Consider the following 24,426-nt stretch of genomic DNA (forward strand, 5'->3'; position numbering starts at 1 on the left):
TTCTTAGAGTTCCACCACAAAATTGAATTCCCATAACAATCTCTTTTACCCTTTCCATGAATGCAGTAATCCTTTCATCTTCTTCCATCTTCAGGTTTTCATATCTCACCAAGTAACCATCAAGTTTAGCAATATTTACTATAGTGTTGGTGGTAGGGCTCTTAGGACTTTAGAAAGAATTTCATCTTTTCTTAGAGTTCCACCACAAAATTGAATTCCCATAACAATCTCTTTTACCCTTTCCATGAATGCAGTAATCCTTTCATCTTCTTCCATCTTCAGGTTTTCATATCTCACCAAGTAACCATCAAGTTTAGCAATATTTACTATAGGGTCACCTTCATTAAGAGTCTGCAACTTATCTCATATAGCCTTTCTAGATGATTTGTTTGTTAATCCCATAATTTGTTGATCAGAAAGTGCACACAAGAGGGCTTCTCTTGCTCTACAATCATTTTCAAGCTCCTTGTCTAGGTTTGCTAGAGGAGGATTGCCAGATCCTGGATTATAGGGTATGATACCATTCTATGTCATCTCCCAAATCTCCTTGCCAAGACATCTCAGATGAGTCTCCATCTGAATCTTCCATACTGTATAATTTTTTCCATCAAGCCTCGATATATCCCTTCCAAAGATAGCTCTAGAAGAACTGGATGAACTTGAACTGTTAGTCACCATAGGATCTTCCTCAAGCGGTTAAGCCTTCTGTAGAGAGGACCAAAGCTCTAATACCAATTGTTAGACAATTCAGATAATAGGAAGACAACTAAGAGGGGGCATGAATCAGTTGTCATAGATTACCAAAAGCATTAACAATTTAAAACAATAGTACCAAAACCCAAAACAATAATACTAAAATAGTAGTTAATCCAATCAAGCATGAACAATAATCACAGAAGAATAGTCATCCACACAACACCAATATTTATACGTGGAAAAACTAGTAAAGGGATAAACCATGGTTGGAAGCCTACCCACAGTTAGATAATACTTTTGTAGTAAATATTTGAATTTACAATGAGGGGGCCTACACATGCAGGAAGGCCAACAACCTAGAGCACACTACTCATCACAAAAGGAGTCTCACTAACTACATGCAAATCCAGATTACAATCGGGAGAAGTGTTGAACTGCACCTAGAGTATAGTTCGGATTAAGCTCAATACTGAAGGACTAAATCTCTTACAAACCCAATTCGATGTCTAATGATCGACCAAATCCTCTTCCTGAATGATATTACATTATTTATACATTACATTACTTGACCATGACCTCTTAGAATAACCATGATGATCTACAATGAGATCTTACATCTTATTTATACAAACCCTCTACCATGAACAATCAGGTCGGCCACGAGACAATAAACCAATTACATAATTGCAAACCATGTCAACCTTAGACAAAAATAAATAATATCCAACACATAAGACATCCTGGAAATACAACAATACGTCCTATCCACATGTTACATTAATGCCTGTCCATAACCTAGATCAACTGCAACCAAGTATAGGTCCACACACTTTAGCAATGATCTCTAAATGCCAAGTCTCAAACATGATCACCAACAACATCCTGAAACTCCATCAGAAGCTACACCAGCACCAATTATGCAATGCATCAAAGATCTCCACCAAAATCTCTGTCGGTGAAACCCTCATCGGAACTAGAAACCAATCTTCATAGAAAGCAGGATAGCATCCAATCACAAGACCAAAATCAACTGACCAATATGAGTATAAGAATTATGAACAAGTCAATTCCATCACTATATTATATCAGAGTCATCCAGATCATGCCAGATCCAAGTTAACCAAAAACTACTCAACCTACCAAGACTAGAGGGGTGTCGGTAAAGCATCCAATCAGCTAGTGTTGACATCAATGACAAAAAATCAATGCAACACATAATCAATTCCACCAAATGACCAACATTTATCATTGAGGAGTGAATTGAAGCTTGATTATGAACCTTAGCATTAAAAACTTTGAACCGAGTCAGTTGTCAAACATTGGAAATATCATAGTGCAAGGGTGGGGAAGAATCTGCCCCCAACATCACTCACCATATATCTCCCAAGATAACTACTCAATTGTGAAGCAATTCACTTTAGGTTAATTTCTGGCAAAAGGCAAAAAAAATGGGCACCCCCTAGGGGGTGACAAGGCTATTAAGCTGACAGAGTATCGAGACTAGTGGGTTATGATATTGTCAATGACCCTTGAATAAAGAGTCTTCTTGATCTATCTTTTTGTCATCCAAACTAGTGAAAACATTGGGGATTTGAAAATATCCTCAAAAGAACATACACTATTTGTTTAGTATAGACAAGTTGTTATCTCTTCTATCTACTGTGTTTTCAAGTCATTTTTAGAAAAATCATCCATCAAAATCACAAGTATTATTTTTCACCATCACAATGATAAACAAAATTATCAGGATAGTTGGTGCATACAAGCAACATCCTAGCAAATCTGAAACATTCAGTAGCGCATTCCAACCAATAGTTAGTGATTTCATCACTTACATTAGTGGATGATCATTATCACACTGGTAACAATTCAGATAGTGCTTGTCAATGTCACTATGGCGCATACAAGCATCAACCTACCGTGTTCAAAGCATATTATAGCACTTTCATACCAAACATTAGCACATAAAAGGGACATATTAGTGCATAACCTATCCAACATTTTTATTATCACACAATCTAAAATAGCATGTGGGAGAGGTAGCATAGCACATCTAAAACATTCTATAATGCTTTGAGAATATTCTTTAGCACATCAGGTCTCTATCTTAGTGCATGGTAAAAAATTAGTGAAAAACAGAGAGTGAACCTATCACTTTGGAAAATTTTTATCAACAGTTTCAGATACCTTTTTGGGGTCCTTTGATAAATCGATTAGCGAAACTTCAAAAAGGAATAGTAGGAGAGAAAATTCTGAATCCAACAAAGCATTCTTAGAAATAGTTTTCAAATCTTCAAACTAGCTTGAGATCAAATTTCATCCAACAAAATTAAAGAGTATCAAAATAGTGATCAAAGTTCCACCATCCAACAAATCCTATCAAAACAATACCTTGTTAGATCCTCAAGTTGTCAAATTAAGTTTCTACATCAAGAAAAATGACACATATCATTTTACACACCTTGTCATGGAGGCAAATCACACTAAACCTCTACTTGATAAAGAAAAATTGAGTTTCCAAATGAAGTATCCATATCCAACATCAACATCAACATCAACATTTGATCATTTGTGTATGACCACTCCTCATATTTTGAGAAGAAGTCTTCATCTAAAGACTATGTTGAAGAAGAGACAACCTAGTTCTAAGGCACTTATCAAAAGGAATAAATTTCTCTATATCAACCATCAACTTTGTGCATCACACTGCACATTCTTGCATCACATGAAACTATATATCCAAGGAAAAACAAACAAATTTGACAAAGAGCCTTTGAGAAGTAGGGCTTACATTCAGAAAATGACATTCAACCAACGCCTTAATAGTGGAGGAAGAATTAACCCCACTTTGTTCTTAAAGTTCCTTCTCACTTATAATGATGCTCGATATGAGCCACCAACTCCACCAAGAACCCCAATAGAAGAAGATGAATTCATCACGGTAGAGATATATTAATGCCTATTGTCACTTGATCTCAGAGAAACAAAGAGAAGTAATAACAACCAGAATCAAGCATGGGTCGTAGATTATCCAATCCTTTTGATGAATATGCAAATATGGGAGAAACAAAGATCACCAAAGAACTTCTCCAAGAATGTCAAGAGAAAGCGTCCTTCCAAAAACTTGTAGAAATACTTATAGAAGAAGATAAGGAAAAATATATACTCATTCTAACTAGCAAAGGAGTCAACATTCATGAGGATTTTGACACAAAAAATTTAAGGAATATAGATGAGAGAATTTCAAGAAAAAGAGAAAGAAACTATGCCTATCAAGAAAAACGAAGTGAAGAAGAGGCACATGACCAAGAAAATATACGCAACCAAGATCACACCCATGAACAAGACAACACTCATGAACAAGACCATGCACACAACCAGGACAATCTTAATGAATGAGGGGAAGCTCCCCATCGAAGGACAAATGCACCCATGATTGCTCTTACACAACAACTACAAACACTTTAAAGGAAAATGAAAGACATGCAACAAGGAACCATGATACGATACTCCTTGGATGAAATTTGTCTTTACCCTTTTGATAGGAGATTGAATGTGGTACCTTTTCCCCCAAATTTAGATATACCAAAGTATGACAAATACGATGGCAAGAGTGATCCCCATGATCACGTTAGGGAATTTTATACCATGAGCTTAGATTTTTCTCACAATGACACATACTTAATGAGATTATTCCCAAGAAGCTTGGGAGGGAAAAAAATGGAGTGGTTGTCAAAACTTACACCTCCCATCAGAACATTTGATGAGTTGGTAAGAAAATTCATAACACAATAATCCTATAACATCCAACACGCAATCGCCATGCTAGATGTGTGTAACACGAAATAAAAGAACAATGAAACATTCATGGTGTTTCTACAACTATGGAGGCACATGGTCTCAAGATATCCATGAGATGTGTCTGAAAAGAAAAATATGGAAATCTTCATAGACAATCTGAATAGTGAAATGAGTTATCAACTCAAACTACAATGCATATCATCTTTTGCAAAATTGATAGAAAATGGTATCCAAGTAGATGAAGTTTCCATCAAGAAAGGAAAGTTGAATTTCTTTAAGGAAGGTGTTAATTAGTCAAACAATAACACCTTTAATAATCAAAACAATAACAACAATTTAGACAAGTCCAGATTTTGGACAAGGAACAAAAACATTGTTAATGACGGGGTAATCGATGCCAACAATGTGAAGTCTAAACAGCTAGTGTTGACTTTATCAAGCAACCCACCATCTAATAATGATCAAAAAAGTGCTAATTAAGGCACTAACACTCATCAATGAAATACCAACCAAGGAGTTTCAACATTAAACAACAAAAATTACCAAGGAAACAACAACAACAACCAAGGGAACAATAAAAACCAAAAGGGAAACACTAATACTTTCCCGTATTGATGCATATACACACCATTAGGAAAAACCTTACAATCAACATTTCGAGAGCTATTGGAAAATAAAATCATCACATTGCTAGCCATAAGAAAATTTCAACCCCAAGTCAAACCACCTTGGTGGAATGACTCACATTATTGTGATTTTCATTGCAACAAAGGGCATAACACAAATGATTGCATGAGGCTGAAGAAAATAGTTCAAGACACAATAGAAAAGGGAGACTTAAAGATTGATGGTCATAAAACCAATAGTGACCATGAAGCTTTCAAAAATCCTCTTCCCAACTATGACAAAGGAGGAGCGTCAATGTCCAACAATACCAAAGGAGCTCGTATTAATCACATATCGACATATGACAATCAAGTAAATGTCATAAAAATCAAACACAAGCAAGAACATTCATTGATAAATGTGACCACAATAGCGCATAAATATGTCTTAAAAGGGAACACATCACATCAACAAATCTCCCCAAAACTCACTATAACCTGGTCGACCAACTACGGAGAACTCCCTCTCAGATATCTATACTTGAGTTACTCAAACTTTCACCAAAACATAAGGATATCTTGGAGAAAGTACTTATTGAAACAACTATTCCAAATAATCTTGATATTGATCGATTCCAAGCCATGATGGCCCATATGAAGTTGCCATACAATATATCTCTTTCTGAACATGATGATGTATCCTTGAATCATCTGCATAACACCCTGCTCCATATGGAAGTCTTAGTCTATAAACATCGAGTAAAAAGAGTGTTAATAGATGGAGGAGCTGGTCTCAATATCTGTACTCTAAATCTTATCTGTGCATTGGGCTTCTCTAAGTAGTCTATTGATCTAAAAAAGAAAATCACCATCAAAGCCTATCATGATGAAGAGAGATCATCCGAAGGAACTATAATATTACCCATTCAGGTTGGTCTTGTACAAAGGGACACCATGTGCCAAGTCTTGGACATAGACTTGACATACAATATACTATTGGGTCATCCATGGATCCATGAAACGCAAGTGGTGCCTTCCACGTACCATCAATGTATCAAGTTCCCCTACAATAGACAGGAAATTTCAATCTCTGCAGATAATAACCCTTTTTAGTATCACAATTCTATGGGGGTAGCTCAAGATATCTTGGTTCCACACAACAGGGAGGCCCATGCTTCCTCAACATCCAACCATCAAGAGGAACTCAAGTCTCTATCCATAGACTTCAAGCAAAAGATGAAAATAAAGGACCAAGGCATGGGAGAGTATTCTCTTGAACCCTTATGTCTATCTAAATTGCCAACATCACCAAAATCTTATGGACTGTTGGCATTTGTGTTGAGTATGTTGACATGATTATATTATGTTATCATTGATGTCAATATGTTGCAGAGTGAACCAACAATATGCTTAAAAGTGAACCGGTACAATGTGGTGAACTGATATATGTGCAAAGAAGTGAATAGGTATATTGAAGCTAAACAGTTGGCAAAGTGAACCGATATAGTGGTATAAACCGATATATTGAGCACTAGGTGAAGTGGTATGTTTGTGCAAGAGAACCGATATGATGAAATGTGAACCGGCATATGGAATGTTATCTATGAAGACTTAACATGATATGACTAACCGGTTGGTAGTCTTAGCTTAAGGGTTTCTGGTTGAAGTGTTCCAAGCCTGTGTGACTCAACCGATGCCATTATGTAATGAGTTAGAATTTTAATGACAATCAGATCATGTTACCATGTCAGCTTGAGTGCATGAAGGATCTTGCATGATGGAGATCGATCCTATCTACCTTGGGAATGTGCAAAGTCTTTGTAAATGGTGGAGAACGTGTGATGGGTTACAAGCCGCCATGAAAGCGGTGAAGAATGAATGATGGAGATTGTCTTGAGACATGTTCAAGACTTTTGTATTCAATGCAATGTGTTCAACGGTCAGGATTGAATCGTTTGAATTACTTAACCTAAATGTTTTAAGGTTTAGGGTTTATGCTACCGACCTATCTGTTTCCTATAAGGTTGATGTTGTGTTTCTTTCTGAGGTTGTTGGCAAATGGTGTGTGTGTATCTAAGTGCAGAGATACGTGATTCTTGCTAGACCAAATGAGATAAAAGGATTGATTCCTGCAATGTGTGTGTGCAGAAGGAAGGAACTTAAATGGATCTGCATTAGGCATTGAGTGCTATTATCAGATCATTGTAATACCTGTTGATCTTTAACCACTTCAATAGTTGGAAAATCCCTTAACCGCGTAGCTTTAATCAGCTCGTTGTAAATCCTTTAACAGGGTGACTCAAACTAATTGAGTTCTTGAAATCCTCTAACAAGGTAACCTCTAACAGGGTTTAACCCTTAACCAGGTATTTAGCCATCCCTTAACTAGGTGATTCCTAATAGGATCAGTTCCTAGCAGAACCTATTGTAATAGTCTCTAACTGGACTAGGCTCCTAACATAATGAATTTCTAAAGATTTCAAAAGTAGCTTGTGGATAATCATCCCCACCGTGGATTTTCCCAGTAGGGTTTGCACATGAAAAATTTGTGTGTCCTGTGTAGTATTTTTCATGTGATGATTTAAGTGATGTGTGTCTGAAGGTAAATCATGCTGAGCTAGCTGTTATTATATTTCTGATGATAGATTACCTATTCATGCACAAGGGTGAAATGGAAGTGTAGTATTAATTTGATTGGAAAGCTAAGTGATTAACCGGTTAATGCTTGTCATAGTCATTCTTAACTTTACCAGTTGCACTCTGTTTTAGACCGGTGTTACTATCTGTCAGACATTTGTAGTGTTTGCAGTCAAACTAGTTTGGGAAAGGAAGTTTGTGCCTATACTGATTCACCCCCTACCTCTCAGTATTAGTTTGGTACTTATTGTTCATCATTGAGTTATCAATTGGTATCAAAGCGTCCTCCAGGTCCTCTATGTTGTAAGCTTAACCGCTTGAGGGGAAGATCCTATTGTAATGATGAAGAGGGAAGGTCCAAAGTCCAACAAAGATAACTTCAAAATATGGAAGGACAAAATGAATATTTACATCAGAAGCATGGGTGCTCAACACTGGAGCTATGTTGAGAATGATTTTGTTATTCCTACTGGTACTCTCACCAATGATCAAAAGAGAGAAATATAGGAGAATGGGCAAGTCATGGAGGACCTAATCAGTAGCTTATCTGACATTGAGTTTATTGATGTCTAGGATAAAGATAATCCCAGAGAAGTATGGGACACTCTTGAGAATATCTATGGTAGTGATGAGCATGTAAAAAAAGCTAAGGAAGAAAGCCTTAGAGGGAAGTGTGAAGACATACCGATGGTTGAAGGTGAGACCATTCAATAGTATGGAATAAAAATCAAAATTGTTGTTGGAGATATCAAGAGTGTAGGTTGTAAAATGGAAGTTTCCACTATGGTAAGCAAAGTTCTAAGATCCTTATTACCGGTCTACGCAATAAGGGTTGCCGCTATTTAGGAGTTGAGATCAATTGACAAGACTAAGGTATTCCTAGACTCCATCATTCCAAAGTTGACAGCCTATGAGCTAAATAGTTTTGATGGTAGTGTTCAAAAGACTAAATCAGCTTTTAGAGCTTCTGCTGTACCATCCAGAAAAGTAAAAGAAGCAAGCACCAGTGGTGAACCAAGGTAGAGCAAAGAAATGGATGATGAGGAGATCCTGATGGAATTTGAAGCTCTTCTTGCCAGGAAACTTCCTAAAGGAACCGGTAAATACAGAGGTAAGCTCCCTTTGAAATTATTTTCTTGTAACTAGATAGGACATATTGCCATTAATTGTCCTAATGGTGACAACAAGGACAAATAGAGAGGTTCAAGAAATTCAAAAGAGGGAACCAAAAAAACTATTTTGTTGTAGTTGATGAAGGTGTCATAGATGAGGAATCGGAGGATAAAGAGAATGAAGATATTGTATTTGTTTTAGTAAAGGAAGATGTGTCAGACAAAAAGTCTCTTGTCACCCGCTTTGATAATTCCAATGAGTGGATTATTGATAGTGGTTGTTCTCATCATATGACTAGTGACCAGAGCAAGTTTCTATCTTTGGAAGAATATGATGGTGGTGTGGTTCACTTTGGTAATGATGCACCATGTATGGTCAGAGGAAGAGGGTCCATCTCTGTGAATGGAAAGAGAAGTGTCAACAATGTGTACTGGGTGGAAGGTCTCAAACACAATCTATTGAGTGTTGCCCAGCTGAATGATAATGGACTCACTTTGGAATTCAAAAATGGAGTGTGCAAAATCAAAGGAAAGAATGGTGATTTGATGGCCACCGGTATGCAGAACAAAGGAATCTGATATTATTTCTTGGGTTTTTGTCTATGAGGCAATCATTCATATGGTGCAAATTTATCTCAAGACATGATTAGAAACACATCATTGAAGGCATTTTACACTTTACACCTAAAAATGGTTAACTCTTGTCTCTTTTATGCAAGCAACACTTAGGTCATCTTGGTTCAATTATATCTCGACGCTTGTGTCATCTTGCAATATCAAACATCCATGTAAGTTTTACTCAAGTCATTATAGTTCAATTATACCATGATACTTGTATTAACTTTCAACATATCAAAATCTCAATGATAACAAAAAGAGAAGAAATAAGTGACTGAATGGGAATGACAACAATATTATTAAAGTGATCATTTAGTTGCATATCATTTTAAACTTGAATTTAGTTGCATATAATTTTAAACTTGCATTTAGTTGCATATCATTTTAATCTTGCATCAGTCTCACATCTCATTATCATTATCATACATCTTATTTTCAAGATACATCTCACATCTCATTATCATTATCATACATCTCATTTTCAAGATACATCTCACAAATCATAAACATTTAGATAACATCACATCTCATTTCAATAAACACAACAATACATCATCACATTATCACCCATTCCATCATGAATCATGCATTCACATCATCATATATTAATCAAAATCAAAAGATCAAGAACATCATTATTATCTAAGCATCTAATCATCCTCATAGAATCATCATATCAAAGCATAATGCATATCATAAATCAATCATCATCAATAATAGATCACATGTGGATTAGAGAAAATTAGTGCCATATATATATCTCAAAAATGGTTTAAAAATGTACAAGGGATATCAAGTCTGTCAAAATACAACAAAAGTGATCAAATGCAATAGAGACAGGTCTCTTAGGTATGACTATCTCCTAAGGTATATAGTCTGGTAGTAGATGTCCTAGTTCCCAGATCTCCACCAGATGGATCACATCGGGTAGGCCCTGTAACACCTCTGCTCTCTGTCCTCATATGGCTATGACCAGATTGAGTGGACGCCACTGTAGCATAGCTAGGAGCTCTATAATCTCAAGGGACCACCGCCTCATATAAACACCTATAATATTCGGCCTCCTTGGCTAAGTAATGTATCTCTCAGTGTGTCCCAAACAAGGGCATTGATGAAGGCTCTCTCTAACCTGTCAGCAAGGGCCTCTGCGTGGCCCCGATGCTCTATCTCCATATCTCGCTCTGTGATAACTTGTGTAATCTATTGTTGTTGTGCTAACACTTGTGCCTACAACTCCTGCACTGAGACCTATAGTGCTTTGATCTAATAATCTTGTCGATGGGTGGGAACCCTAATCTAAATGGGTACTTGTGTCGTGGTCCCACCCACACCTGTCCCTGTCCGAGGCATTGGTGAAGGTATAACATCAGATCTTCTCCTTTGGGCAGTTTGCCTATCATCCTCTATCCCTCCCACAATAGCTAGCACCATACCTACCCTACCACCCCGACCTACACTAAGAACGAGACCACCTCTACCACCACCCCCTCTACCTCCATCTCCACCACCCCCTCTACCTCTATTTCACCCACCACCTCCACTTCTATCTCGACCTCTAGCTCTACCTCCACCTCCACCTCCACCTCCACCTCCATCTCCTCTACCTCCACCACCTCCATCTCCTCCACCACCACCACCACCTCCCTCCCCTACCTCCTCTCCCTCATCCTCCTCTCTCCATCTAGCTCCCCCTTGCCTCTATGGTTGCTCCTCCTCATCATTGTTAAAGTTGGGAAACATCTCTACCAGATCAAATATGTGTGCCAAGACATGTGCCAAAAAGTAGGTGGAGAACTCCTCTATCATCCTAGCATCCACTACCCTGGCCCCATAATCCCAGATATGTCCCACCAAGGACATGTACTCATCAACAGTTGCTCCGCTATCTAGGGTAGGACCCCACTCTGACACATCCTCTCATCAATGAGCATACAAACAAGCTCCCTATGGCATGCCTTGTTGTCTACCATACTGCCAATGAACACAGCTGCACAAGAATCACTCAATAATAAAGGACATCTACCCAATTAGGTACCTCAACATATATACATAAGGCATCTCTAGCCCGTCCTTTTCCCACACCTCACAATCCATATATGGTCTCTAGATGACTGTATCAATATCATCCAACATCCTCCACCAATGTTCTAGTTTTCCCAACTTCCATTGTACAACTACACCTGTATACCCATAAACATATGATTGACCAACTAGCCTATCCCTATCTGCAAACGGTATCGACACTGGTATATTTTCCCCAGCCCACACCTATAACAATGTCACCCTAGCTGATAAACTAGTATATCCCAAATATACTACCTAGTGAAGCTCTATGTATAGATGGGCCAACATACAAGACCCCAATGCAAACCTATGTCCCTGCATCACCATGTCCTCCAAAACCAATCCCCATCCAATGAATAGTCCCTTCAACCTATGGTTGGGACATAGGAACCCACCAATGAAACCTGCTAATACTGATGGCAGTCGAGCATAACCTAAATCCAAAAAATCCTACCATGGGATCTTGTAGCCACTAATCTCATTATCCTAAAAGATACGGTGGAGAGCCTCTTTGCCACCCTCCCATTCTGGTTGTAAGGTAACAAAGCCCCAACCATAGGAATTTGCAGAGTTCAATAACAGTCCTCTAGTGTGATTGTCATTTCACCAGTCGCCAAGTGAAAGGTGTTCATATCACTGTGCCACCTCTTTTCCAAAGTTGTTAGTAACCCCTGGTTAATGATATACTAGTGCATGTCTAGAAAAAAGGATAACCCACATCTCTCAATCACATCTCTGTCAGCTTGTGACAAACATGGGATAAGTGTTCATGGCCTCAAAAATTGCTCTCAAGATTGGAGCATGCCAAGCTCTGCCTACAAATCAACAAATATCCATCATTAGTTCCCAATTCCATCCAATCTATCAACAATTAACAAAAATCAACTTGAAAAAGAGAAGCATATCAAGAACACATTAGAAATGTATTCACATCAGGTCAGTGAATCCATCAGTGCATCATATCAAGGACCCATATCGAAATCAAGACCCATATCGAAACTCAAGGACCCATATCAAAAATCAAGGACCCATACTGAAAATCAAAGACCCATATCGAAATCAGAATTAGGACCCATATCAAAAATCAAGGACCCATATCAAAAATCAAGAACCCATATAAAAAATCAAAGACCCATATCGAAACCAAGAACCATATCAAAATCAAAGACCCATATCAAAATTCAAGATCCATATCAAAAATCAAGAACTCATATCGAAATCAAGGGCCCATATTAAAATCAAGACCCCCATCAAAATCAAGAACTCAAATCAAAATCAAGACCCATATCGAAAGATACCCATATTGAAATCAGAGTCAGACCCATATCAAAATCAAGACTCAAATCAATTCATCAACTCATATCGAAACAAGATCCATATCGACTACAGACTCATATTGTAATCCAGTAGCCTTAGAATCAGACATCATCACAAAATAGGACTCACATTGGATCATAAACCATATTAGAGTAATCGACAAATCCATATCGACATCTACACAACCTATCTAATATGTTTGAATCACAACGCATTTTTCACCACTTTTTTTCCAACTTTGGACCCCACGCGCTAAATCAAGGCCCCAAAGTGCTAAGCTTCCACATATGCGCTAACCTTTTCCATGAATGTGCTGTAAAACACACCCTACATGCTAAGATATCCTGCACACTAATTGACACACCATTTGCGCTACCCTATTTACTGAACACGCTAAGCTATCGTAAGCACTAACTGACCTACCCATTGCTCTTCTATGCATACCCTATGTGCTAAAACCATCCTACACGCTAACCTACCCCCCACCATGCTGCAATGTGCCACTGAAATGCTAAACCTACCTAGGGTTTGCTACACACTAACTTTCCTATCGCATGTGCTAAAAAACCTACCCCACGTGCTAAACTGGCAAAATCTGACTCAAAATTGAAAAATGTGACAAAAATAAATAAAATTAATCAAAAACAAAGATGGATTTTGGCCACTTACTGGTGGACCATATGCGGTGGGTCTCCGGTATCGCCTGACGTGCTCAAATTGGTGTGAAGAGTATGGAATCGACATCATCGTCAGAGCTCCAAATGTCACAATCACAAATAGACAAGTGTGCAAATAATTTTTCAAAGTCACTTTTTACCTTTTAATAGGGTAAAATCAAGGGTTAATAAGTGGGGCATGTATTTTACTCCTACTTTTTCATTTTTAACCTTATCAACATCATTTTTTGGGGAGATGAATCAATAATGTGCATACAACGTAGTCAATGTTCTCATATTGCAATTAAAAATAAATAAATAAATAAAATAAATAAATAAATAAAAAACAATCATAACCTTGACATTTTTAAACTAAAAATCCTTGATTCATCTCTCGAGGGGGCACCATCAATATTGTTCATCAAATCTACATCTGGGGCATCATATCGACACTTTGACACACAACATCATATTGATCAAATGTTGGTGGCATATCCAACAATTTTCTTTGAATCAACATGTGCACACACATCACTTCAAAGAGGGGCAAAATGTAGATGTATAAATCTGACCACCTTCCTAAATAAATATTTAATATTTATTTTAACCCCATTCCTCCTATTAATTAAATTCTACTTAATTATTTTTTTCATTTTCATCTACTTGATTAAATGAATTACTCAATTTATTTAATTAAACTCACCTACACCTTTTCTAGCCTTTAATTAAATAAATCACTTTATTTAATTAATTCCCTTTCTCCCTATCTAATTAAATATACATTTAATTAAATTGATCCTTGCAAATAAATAAATCTAATTTATTTATTAAATCCCCCCACTTGTATTTATGCAAGTTGCATCTATTTTAGTTGAAATAAAGTAATTTTATTTTAATTAAAATCCTTTTCCCTCATCCACTTGCATTCTCCTACATCTCCCACTTGCCTCCTAAACCCCTTCTAGATTCTTCTAATCACTTCCAATTTAGCCTAATTCATCTCCTAATTATTGTCACATTCCTCAAAGCCTCCAAAGTCTTCAATAAGCATTAAATGCTTTGTGTCTTCAAATGGTTAACCTCTAAAAGTCTTCCAAACCATTAAAGGCTTTTATGCAGCCATTTATGGTTAACTCATCTTTGACCTTTGGTTAGAGACTTTCCTCTAACTTAACCATCCTTTTGACTCAAAGGTCTCATCAAGAATTCATGGCTTTAACCTTAGATATCCTATTAACCCTTGCACAAGAGTTTACCCCTTGGGTAAAAGCTTTATCCATTGGATAACCCTAACCTAACCTTAACCCTTACCTCCTAGGGAAACCTTCATGTCTTCTCAGGCATTTAATGCTTCTTGCATCTCCTCTCAAGAAACCTCTTGTTGACAATTGTCACCATTTCACTGGTGAAAATTGTAAACATGGATTGATTAACTTTCAATCCTAGCCCTTGTTAAGATTATTCAATCTTGACCATCCATTTCTCTATTTTCCGTATAAATAGAGCTCTCATTTCTCATTTTTAGATAATCCAAGTATTCATGCATCTACATTATAGTCTAATTTACTAAGAATTTTAGCCTCTCTTTGTTAAAACATCATCATAAACATTTAAAAGCATTTCATTTTCATATCAATAGTATATCCATGCTAACATATCATGATTAGGATAATTAAGCAATATCTTTATCGTATCATTATCTTCATACTAGCTTAATCATCATAGCTTCTAACATATGATATATATCTTAGAATGCATTCATGCATATAGATCAAATATCACTCGTTCTTCGAGTTGTAATTCCTAAGTCATTTTCTCAATGATCTGAGAGAAAAACACTGACTTTAGGGATCTTGTGAGATAGAGAACAATGGGACACCCCTTGGGAGGTTGAACTAATTTAATTAGTTCATATACTTGCATCAAGAGTCTCATTGGTGTGTGGGTCTTTTAGATTTGATTTATTCATTTTTGTCACCACATTTGCCTGCATACAGTATCAAAGTGAGGTTCCTTTAATATAAGGTTACTATTTGAGGAAGGTCTAGGATGGTGAAGGAGATTAATTTCAAATCACCAAAGCTTTTTGGCACAAATTATTGTATGTGGAAGGCATGGATGGAGTATCATTTAAATTTTTTGCTACTTGGAATATGAGAGATTATTAGGACTAGTTATACTACTACGTCTAGTAGTCCTACTACAACAAATGAGGCTAAGGATCATGAAAATAATGTCAAAGCTAGAAAGATGCTTATCTATAGTTTTAGTGACTCAAAATTCATAAAGGACACTAGATACAAATATGCAAAGTAAATTTGGAATAATTTGAGCTAGATTTATGAAGGAGATGAGAAGAACAAGCCATTCAATATGTAGAATCTAAAGTATATAAGATTCGAGACATTAATGATGTCTAAAGATGAAAATATTGAAGGTTATCTGCATCGAGTGAATGAGGTAGTAAATGAAATCAAGGGTATTTATGGAGAGTTAAATGAAAATGAATTTGTGAGGAAATTAATGAGGACACTACCTACATCTTACAAACCTAAGTTGTATGCTATTGAAGAAATTCATAACATGGATACATATGCCTTGGATAAGCTTTATGGATCATTCTATATCTTTGAGATATTAGAGTATGAGGAGCTACATGATGACAAGAGAAAAGCTACATTCAAACCCACCAAAAATATTGAATATGTACTTGAATCATGCAATGATTTGGATTATATGGAAGAAAAAAATGTAAGCAGACTAAAGAAAGGATGTAGAAGATATATAGGTATGTTTCCCTTTAAATAATTTAATTATGGAAGAATTTATTTGAGACATAATAATTTTAGTGTGAGTGAGATGTGTAAAGGCTACATTCTCATATTTCATGGGCCTATATGTGACATGAGAAAATGAAATTCTAGAAGGTTAGTTGTAGAAGGTATACGAACAAATTGTAATGTCTATTTTGTTAAAAAAAGAAAAGGAAGTAGTCATTTATTGGTACAAATTAGTGAATGTTGGTTATGACACAAAATAATGTGACATATTAACTTTTACAGCATGGTGAAGATAATTTCTACTCATGTTGTGAGAGATTTGCCAATTAACAAACCTACCAATATAGTGTGCAGGGAATGGAAGATGGGAAAACAAACACAGAGTAGATAATTCAAGAACAAAGAGTATTATATCACAAGACCCTTAGATTTGATTCATACTAACATATGTGGACCTAAAAGAACAAGAGGACTAAATGGTGAAAGTTATTTTATGTTTCTCATTGATGATTTAATGAAATGACATGGGTTACTTTCCTAAAGAAAAAATGAGAAGCACTAGATAGATTTAAGGTATTAAAGTCTATTCTTGAAAATAAAATACATGCTAAGATTAAATGTGTAGGGTCTAGTAGAGGAGAAGAATTCACATAGAATTATGTTGATGTATTTTCTTAAGAGCATGGTATTAGGAGGAAATTATCTAAACCTAGGGCTCCATAGAAATAGGGTGTAGTTGAAAGAATGAATATAAGACTATTGTTGAAATGTTTACAACTATGCTAAAAGATATTAACATCCTTTATGTACATTGGAAAGAAGTGGTACATAATGATGTATATATTCTTAATAGGTTATAACTGAGAGTGAATCACACAAAGACAGATAATGAATTGTGGCATGAAAAATACCGTATAGTTAAATATTTTATAATATTTTAAAGAAAGTGTAACATCAAAAGACATGAAGAGGACTTGGAAAAGTTAGATTCAACCTCTAATCAAGGAATTGTTTTGGGATACTCTACGAAGAAAAAGACATGGTGGAGTTACAACAAAAGGATAAAAAGGATTATGGAGATTATAAATGTCAGAGTAAGTGAAGAATGAAATCTAATTGCACTTAAGGCTAAGATTTAGATAGAAGATGCTCCCATTATTGCAGAAGAGAAGAATGTTCCAAAAGATAAAGAAGAGTAAAATATAGAAGAAGAGGAACTGAGACAAGAACCTAAGACACCTACAAAATATGTATAGTTAGATCATCAAAGAAAAAAATAAAGGAGTTTAGACTAGAAGAAGACTTGTTGCTCGACCGATGAACTAGACAAATTGTGTTTCTTAGCTAAGGTAGACCCAAAGACTTTTGCATAGGCTAGCAAAGAAGATGGATGGATGCACAAATTGGAAGATGAGTTGAATCATATAGACAAAATATTAAACAAAGTAATTGGTACCTAGAACATTGGACAAGAATGTGATGTGAATAAAGTGGGTGTTTTAACACAATGTAAAATAATATGGAGAAGTTACAAGAAACAAAGGAAGATTGGTTTGTAAAGGCTATTCACAAGTCAAAGGCATATGTTTCAAGGAGATTTTTCTTTGGTAGTTAGAATGGAAGCGATAAGGATGTTTCTTACATTTTTTGTAACAAGAACTGTAAGGTATACTTGATGGATGTCAAGTTAGCATTATTGAATGAAGAACTTGAAGAGGAAGTGTATAATGAACAACGAAATAGGTTTTACTTGTCAATATATTTGGATATGGTTTGGAGACTTAGGAAGGCACTTTATCGACTTAGGCAAGCTCCTAGAGCTTTATATGCAAAGAAGTTTAGATAATTGTTGCAAAGAAGCTTAAACAAAGGTATAGCACATAGTAACCTATATTTCAAAGTTGAAAAAGAGAAACTATTGATAGTGATTGTATATGTTGATGATATCATTTGTGGTGGAGATGAAGATGTTTGTAAGAAATTTGTAGAAGAGATGCAAAAAGAATTTGAGATGTCAATGATTGGTGAGTTCTCATTTTTCTTTGGTCTTCAAGTGACATAATTAGATGATATTATTTTCATTTCTTAGACCATTTATATCAAGGAGATGTTGAAAATGTTCGGTATGGAAAATTATAAACTTGTTGAAACCCCTATGGTTATTGTTTGTCATTTAAGAAAGGATGATGGATCTCCAAAGGTTGATTAGAAATAGTATAGATCTATGATTGATGGATTGTTGTATTTGATTACCTTAATGCCAAATATTATGCATGCATGTGATCCATTTGGTTTCAAAATATTAGGCTAATTGAAAGCAATCTAATGATCAAGTAGTGAAAAGGATATTCAAATACCAAAAAGAGATTCTAGATTATTGTTTATGGTATGAGAAAGATGATGATTTATCTTTTAAAGATTACACGAAAGCTAACTGGGTTGGATGTCAAAAAAAGGAAGTACAACTAGTAGTGCATTTTTCTTGGAAGATATATTGGTCTCTTGGTTGAGCAAGAAGCATGATTTGGTGTCATTATCTACAAAAAAAGAAGAATATATTGTAGTAGAATCTTGATGTACTTAATTCATTTGGATGGAGAAAACTTAGGTTAAATATATCATGGTGTTGTGTGATGAGGTAATTCATATTATGTGTGATAATACAAGTATAATTAACATTTCAAATAATCTAGTGATGGATTCAAGGACCGTAGATTTTTATTTTGTATCATTTATTAAGAGAGAAGGTTGCAGAGAAGGAAGTCAAATTGGCATATGTGCCTAAAAAGGATCAAATTGTAGATATTTTCACCAAGGAATTGTCAAAATATACCTTTGAGTATCTCCGTCAAAGGTTATCAATCATTACCCCCCTTCAAACTAGATGCATAAAAGTGATGCATCATTCAAGGTAGAAAATAAAACTTATCTTTTATCTCCTAGATTGATGTGATAACTTCTCTTAGGGGGAGTAGTGAAGGTTTTGATTTCATGGTTATAGAAGAGATATATTAGAGTGTTATAGATATCAAATTTATACCCAAAAGGGGAAGAAAGAGTTATAGAGATCAATTTTGTAGTGTTGTGTCCTTTGTCCTTGATGTCAAAAGAGGATGAATTTTTAGTTTGGTATTTTAGTCTAGTGACACAAGTGTTGCAATTAGGGATAAAGAGGGAGATTGTTACAAATATGGTTGTGTTGTTATTGATGTAAAAGTTGGTTGATGTCATAAGTGAACATGAGTTTGTGTTGTTTATGATTGTGTGTGGTGGTGGAAAATTTTAAGAAGTAGTTACAGTTGTTTAGTTATGCAGTTGTAGTATGTGGTTTGGAAATGAGTGTTCAGAAGTTGTAGGAAAGAGTATTTAATTCCTTTATGAAAAATGTTCTTCTTTCCTTAAGCTTTTGAAGATTATAGCTTTTGGTTCTAGATATAATGTTTATGTTGTAGATGTTGCACCATCATATTTTTAAGTCCTCTATTTCTCACATGGTAAAGTTGGTAATCATAACATGCTAGTAGTGAGGCTATCCATTAGGATTGGTCTTGAGAATTTTTCACATTGCTCCACTATGATAAATGAAGAGTGGTAGCTTGGAGGACATCTTCATATGGTTTGTGTAGTGATCCTATTTAAATTTCATGTGTTGGTTTTCCTAAAAAAGTAAAGTTATTTTATTTTGTTGTTTGGTGTCATCAGTTGTGAGAGACTCTGTCCAACTCAGTTGATTTATCTTACCTAGATCATACTCTTTTGGCCCAAATATGATTTGGAGGTTAAATTGAGATGTTTTTATGGGTCTCACCATGGAATGTGGAGGTCTACATTGAATAATTTAAATTGGCGATATTTTTGGGCTGACTAGTTAACATTCTTTATTGTTTATCTACACTATATATTTGATGCTAACTTTGGAGGATGTTTTATTGTGTACAGTTCACTAGTATCAATATTTGAAGACTTATTGTGATGTATTTGGGTCCCCTTTATCTCTTAGAGTGGACTACATTTAGCATAGTCAATCATGGTGGCTAACTTTGTATAATTCATGAACACTTTATCTATGGCTGGCCTACTTGAGAGTTTCAATAAGCAAGCTATTATATAAAAATGTGTGGATGTGTGAATTGTGATAAGTATTATTGTGACTTGATTGTGAATTATTTGCAAGCATATTAGGAGAAGAAGAATTATAAATTTCAATTTGTGTTAAGCTTTTATGATCGAATCCTTCAATGTGATAGAGTTTTGAGCTAATGAATGTGTGAGTTGTATTTGTCATAATATTGTTCAACTAACATAATGGTTCAAGGATAGTTTGATGATTACGAGATCTTGTTAATCTTAATTCATCATTTCATCGTGCTTGCCTAAAGATAGTGTGTCCTTTTGGTAGCTTGTGCAGATATCTATATTTCCCTAGGATTGTGCATCTCAGTAATGCAAGCCCACTGTATATTGCCCTAAGGTTCGACACCTTAGTCTTGAAAGTCCAAATCAGGAATAGTGAGCTACCTTGGCCTTAAGCCTAAAACATTATAATCAATTATTCAAAATGTTAGTATGATTCTCACCATGGATTTGCCTTGCTTAGGGTTTTCCATGTAAATACGATGTTCTCTTGTGTATTGTGCATTGTGTTTTGTGGTATCATGTTTCATTATTATAGAGAGAAGATTATTTTAGTTTCAAGTTTAAGAGCTCAAAGATAAATTGGTTTAAGGTTTGGACTGATACACCACCCCTCTCAGCCTTATGGTGTGTTCAACATTGTGTAATAGGAGAGATACAAATAGAGTCATTGAGGAGATTCAAAGCAACTACATGACCCTCAAAAGGAAGTTGAATGCGATAATAAAACTTAACATACAAATGGCAAGGAATAAATAGTCTCTCTTTAGGATAGGAAGGAGGAAATTGAAAAAAGGCATTAGAATAAAAGGTGACATGTGGAATTGTCCTCTACCTTTGTGACAGAGCCACCTAGTTTAAGGGTAAAGGGTACTTCAAAGTCCCTTGTTGTGTCCTTGAGAAAAGGTTCAAATATGAGATGAAAATTCTCTAAGAAGGTGAAAATGTTGAGCTAGGAATGGAAAAGGGAATAATCCCCCACTAGGTAGACAACTAGTTAGTGTCTTCATTAAGTTGTATGGGTTCTTTTTAAAAGTTTCTGTATGTGGGAAAAGTGGTTTGATGAAATCCAAAATGTGAAAATATTTCAAGGACTTTCCCACACACACACATGACTTCCTGGTGCAAGTTATGGAGTCATGAAGAATGACTCAACTTCCCAAGGTACGTTCCATGGGTCTCTATCTCACAAGGTCCCTCAAGCCAATGTCTTTGCTCTCAGATCACTGAGCAAAGTAACTTAGGGATGAAAAATGCAAGAACGAGGGATTCTTTAGATTGATTTTAACATGAATGCATCCTATTTATGCATGATTCTACAAATGAGTTAAACTAGATTATAAGATGACAAGGTTAGTAGAAATACTATCCTAACATGATATACTAGTTGTATGATTTAAGCTAATGATAATAGAAATGATCTAAAATGATTATTAGATTAATTCCTATTACAAAGAGAGGTTAGATGTATGCTAAAATTGAGTATAAGTGTGATACTAAAAGATTGGATCTATATATATATGAAAATGGAGAAATGAGGGCTCTATTTATAGGAAAAATAGGGCAATGGATGGTCAAGATTGGTCAAGATTGGAGGAGTTTATCAAGGGTCATGATTGAAAGTTAATCAATCGATGTTTAAAATTCTCACCAATGAAATGGTGACACTTGTCAACAAGAGACTGCTTGAGAGGAGATGAAAGAAGCATTAAATGCTTGAGAAGACCTCATGGTTTCCTTAGGAGGTAAGGGTTAAGGTTAGGTTAAGGTGATGCATTGGATAAAGATTTTACCCAAAGGATAAACTCTTGTGCAAGGGTTAAAGGAATAACCATGGGTAAAGCCATGAGTGCTTGATGAGACCCCTAGGTTAGATGAAGGTTGAGTTAGGCAAAAAGTCTCTAACCATGTAAGAAGGGTGAGTTAACCATTAATGGTTATGAAGACTTTGGGGACAAATTTGTAAGAGTCCTTCCAAATTTGGGGAGCTCAACAAGTTAGCTTGTTGAAGACATAAAGGCTTTATTGCTTTTGGAAGACTTTTCTCCAAATTTGAGAAGTGACATCCTCAAATTAAGGGAAAAGGAATGACTGAAGGTTTAGGCTAATTGATTAGGATTAGATAGGTTCTAGAAGAATTTAGGAAGGGGATTTAGGAGGCAAGTGGGTGGGGAAAATAGAATTTAATTAAAATAAAATTAATTTATTTCAATTGTGGTTGCAACTTGCATTTGTAGGATTTTGCAAGTGGGGGGATTTAATTAAATGTAAATTTAATTAAATGGTCTAGAAGGGGGATTTAAATAAATTAGATTTATTTCATTGGGGTGAACTATTTAATTAAAATGTAAATTTAACTAAAAAGTAGAGAGAAGGGATTTAATTAAATAAAATGATTTATTCAATTAAATGATATAAAGGACATAACTGAATTTAAATAAATAAATTGAATAATTTATTTAATTAAATAGAAAAATGTGGATGATTTAATTAAATTAGATTTAACTAAATAGAGGAATGAGAATAAAATGAACATTAAATATTCATTTAGGAATATGGTCATTCTTATAAGTCTACATTTTGCCCCTCTTTGAAGTGACGTGTGTGCACATGTTGATTCAAAGAAAATGATGTGTCGTTGTGATTTGGTTGTGATCATTGTGATGTCATGTCGAGATGCTCATGTCATGCCCCAAATTTGATAAATGGTGCCCCATATTTGATAAATGATGTTGCTAGTGCCCCCTCGGGAGATGAATAAAAAATTTGAAAATTTGATTTGTTTTGATAAAATTTGATTGCATTATAAGTTTTTGTGTATGTTGAATGCGATAAGTTGATTCATCTCCAGATAATAATGTTTGCGAGGGTTAGAAATGAGACCACAAGCAATTTACGTGCTCGTCTACGGAACCCTAATTTCTATTTACCCTATAAAAAGGTAAAAAGTGATTTATTTTGTCTCATTTCTGCTTGTTGACTCTGGAGAAAGTGACACTTGGAGAAAAAGTCAAAATGTCATTTCCCTTTACTTCTCATCGATTCGAGCATGTTCGGAGGTATCGAAGGCCCGCCACATATGGACCACCGGTAAGTCATCATTTTGACCCCTTTTTTATTTTTATTTTGTCAGTTTTAGGCATGTTTTTGAATTTTCGCACGCGGATTTAACGGTTTAGTGCATTGGGTAAAAACCGTAGCGCATACGATAAGTTGTGTAACACATAGTGTTTAATGAAGTAGAGTAGTGTCCGAGTAGATTAGGATAGTGCAGCGGTGGCTTAGGGTAGTGCATAGAAATATGTTAGTGCATAGGGGGCATAGGGAAGCGCATAGAGGAAAAAGGGTAGCACGTAGGAAAGACCTAGCGCATAGGTTAGCAGAGGCTCACATGGGTAGTGTAGGATAGCGTGTAGAAATGGCCTAGTGCATAGGGTTAGGTTCGTAGTGTAGGGCCAAAGTAGGATAGCGCATACCCTAGAAGTGGTGCAGAGGGTAGTTTAGGTGGTGCATCAATAGGACAGGGTAGTGCATAGGTGCAGGCCAGCACATAGATAAGATTTTTTATCGCCTGAGCAGAAAAATTTGGGTGAAGTAGGATTTTGGATGAAGAAAAATAGGTAGGTTTTTTCCAGTTTTGCCAGGATGGGTGCAAATTTCAGTCTATGTGTCTAATGTCATTTTTTTGATAAGTTGTCCAATATGAGGTCCGATATGGTTTTTGGATAGATAACTTGATTTGATTTGCAATATTTCAAGTTGATGTTGATCTGATGTTGATTTTATATGATGTGGTTTTTATATGGTTGTTTTGATATGAACTTGATTTGATATGCATTGTTTCAAGTTGATATATATGTGGAACTTGAGTTGTTTTACAAGTTGATATGATTGTGGAACTTGAGTTGTTTTACAAGTTGATGTGATTGTGAAACTTGAGTTGTGTTACAAGTTGATATGAATGTGAAACTTGAGTTGTGTTACAAGTTGATGTGATTGTGGAACT

Source organism: Cryptomeria japonica, chromosome 3 (genome assembly GCF_030272615.1).
Source record: "Cryptomeria japonica chromosome 3, Sugi_1.0, whole genome shotgun sequence".
NCBI classification, from domain to species: domain Eukaryota; kingdom Viridiplantae; phylum Streptophyta; class Pinopsida; order Cupressales; family Cupressaceae; genus Cryptomeria; species Cryptomeria japonica.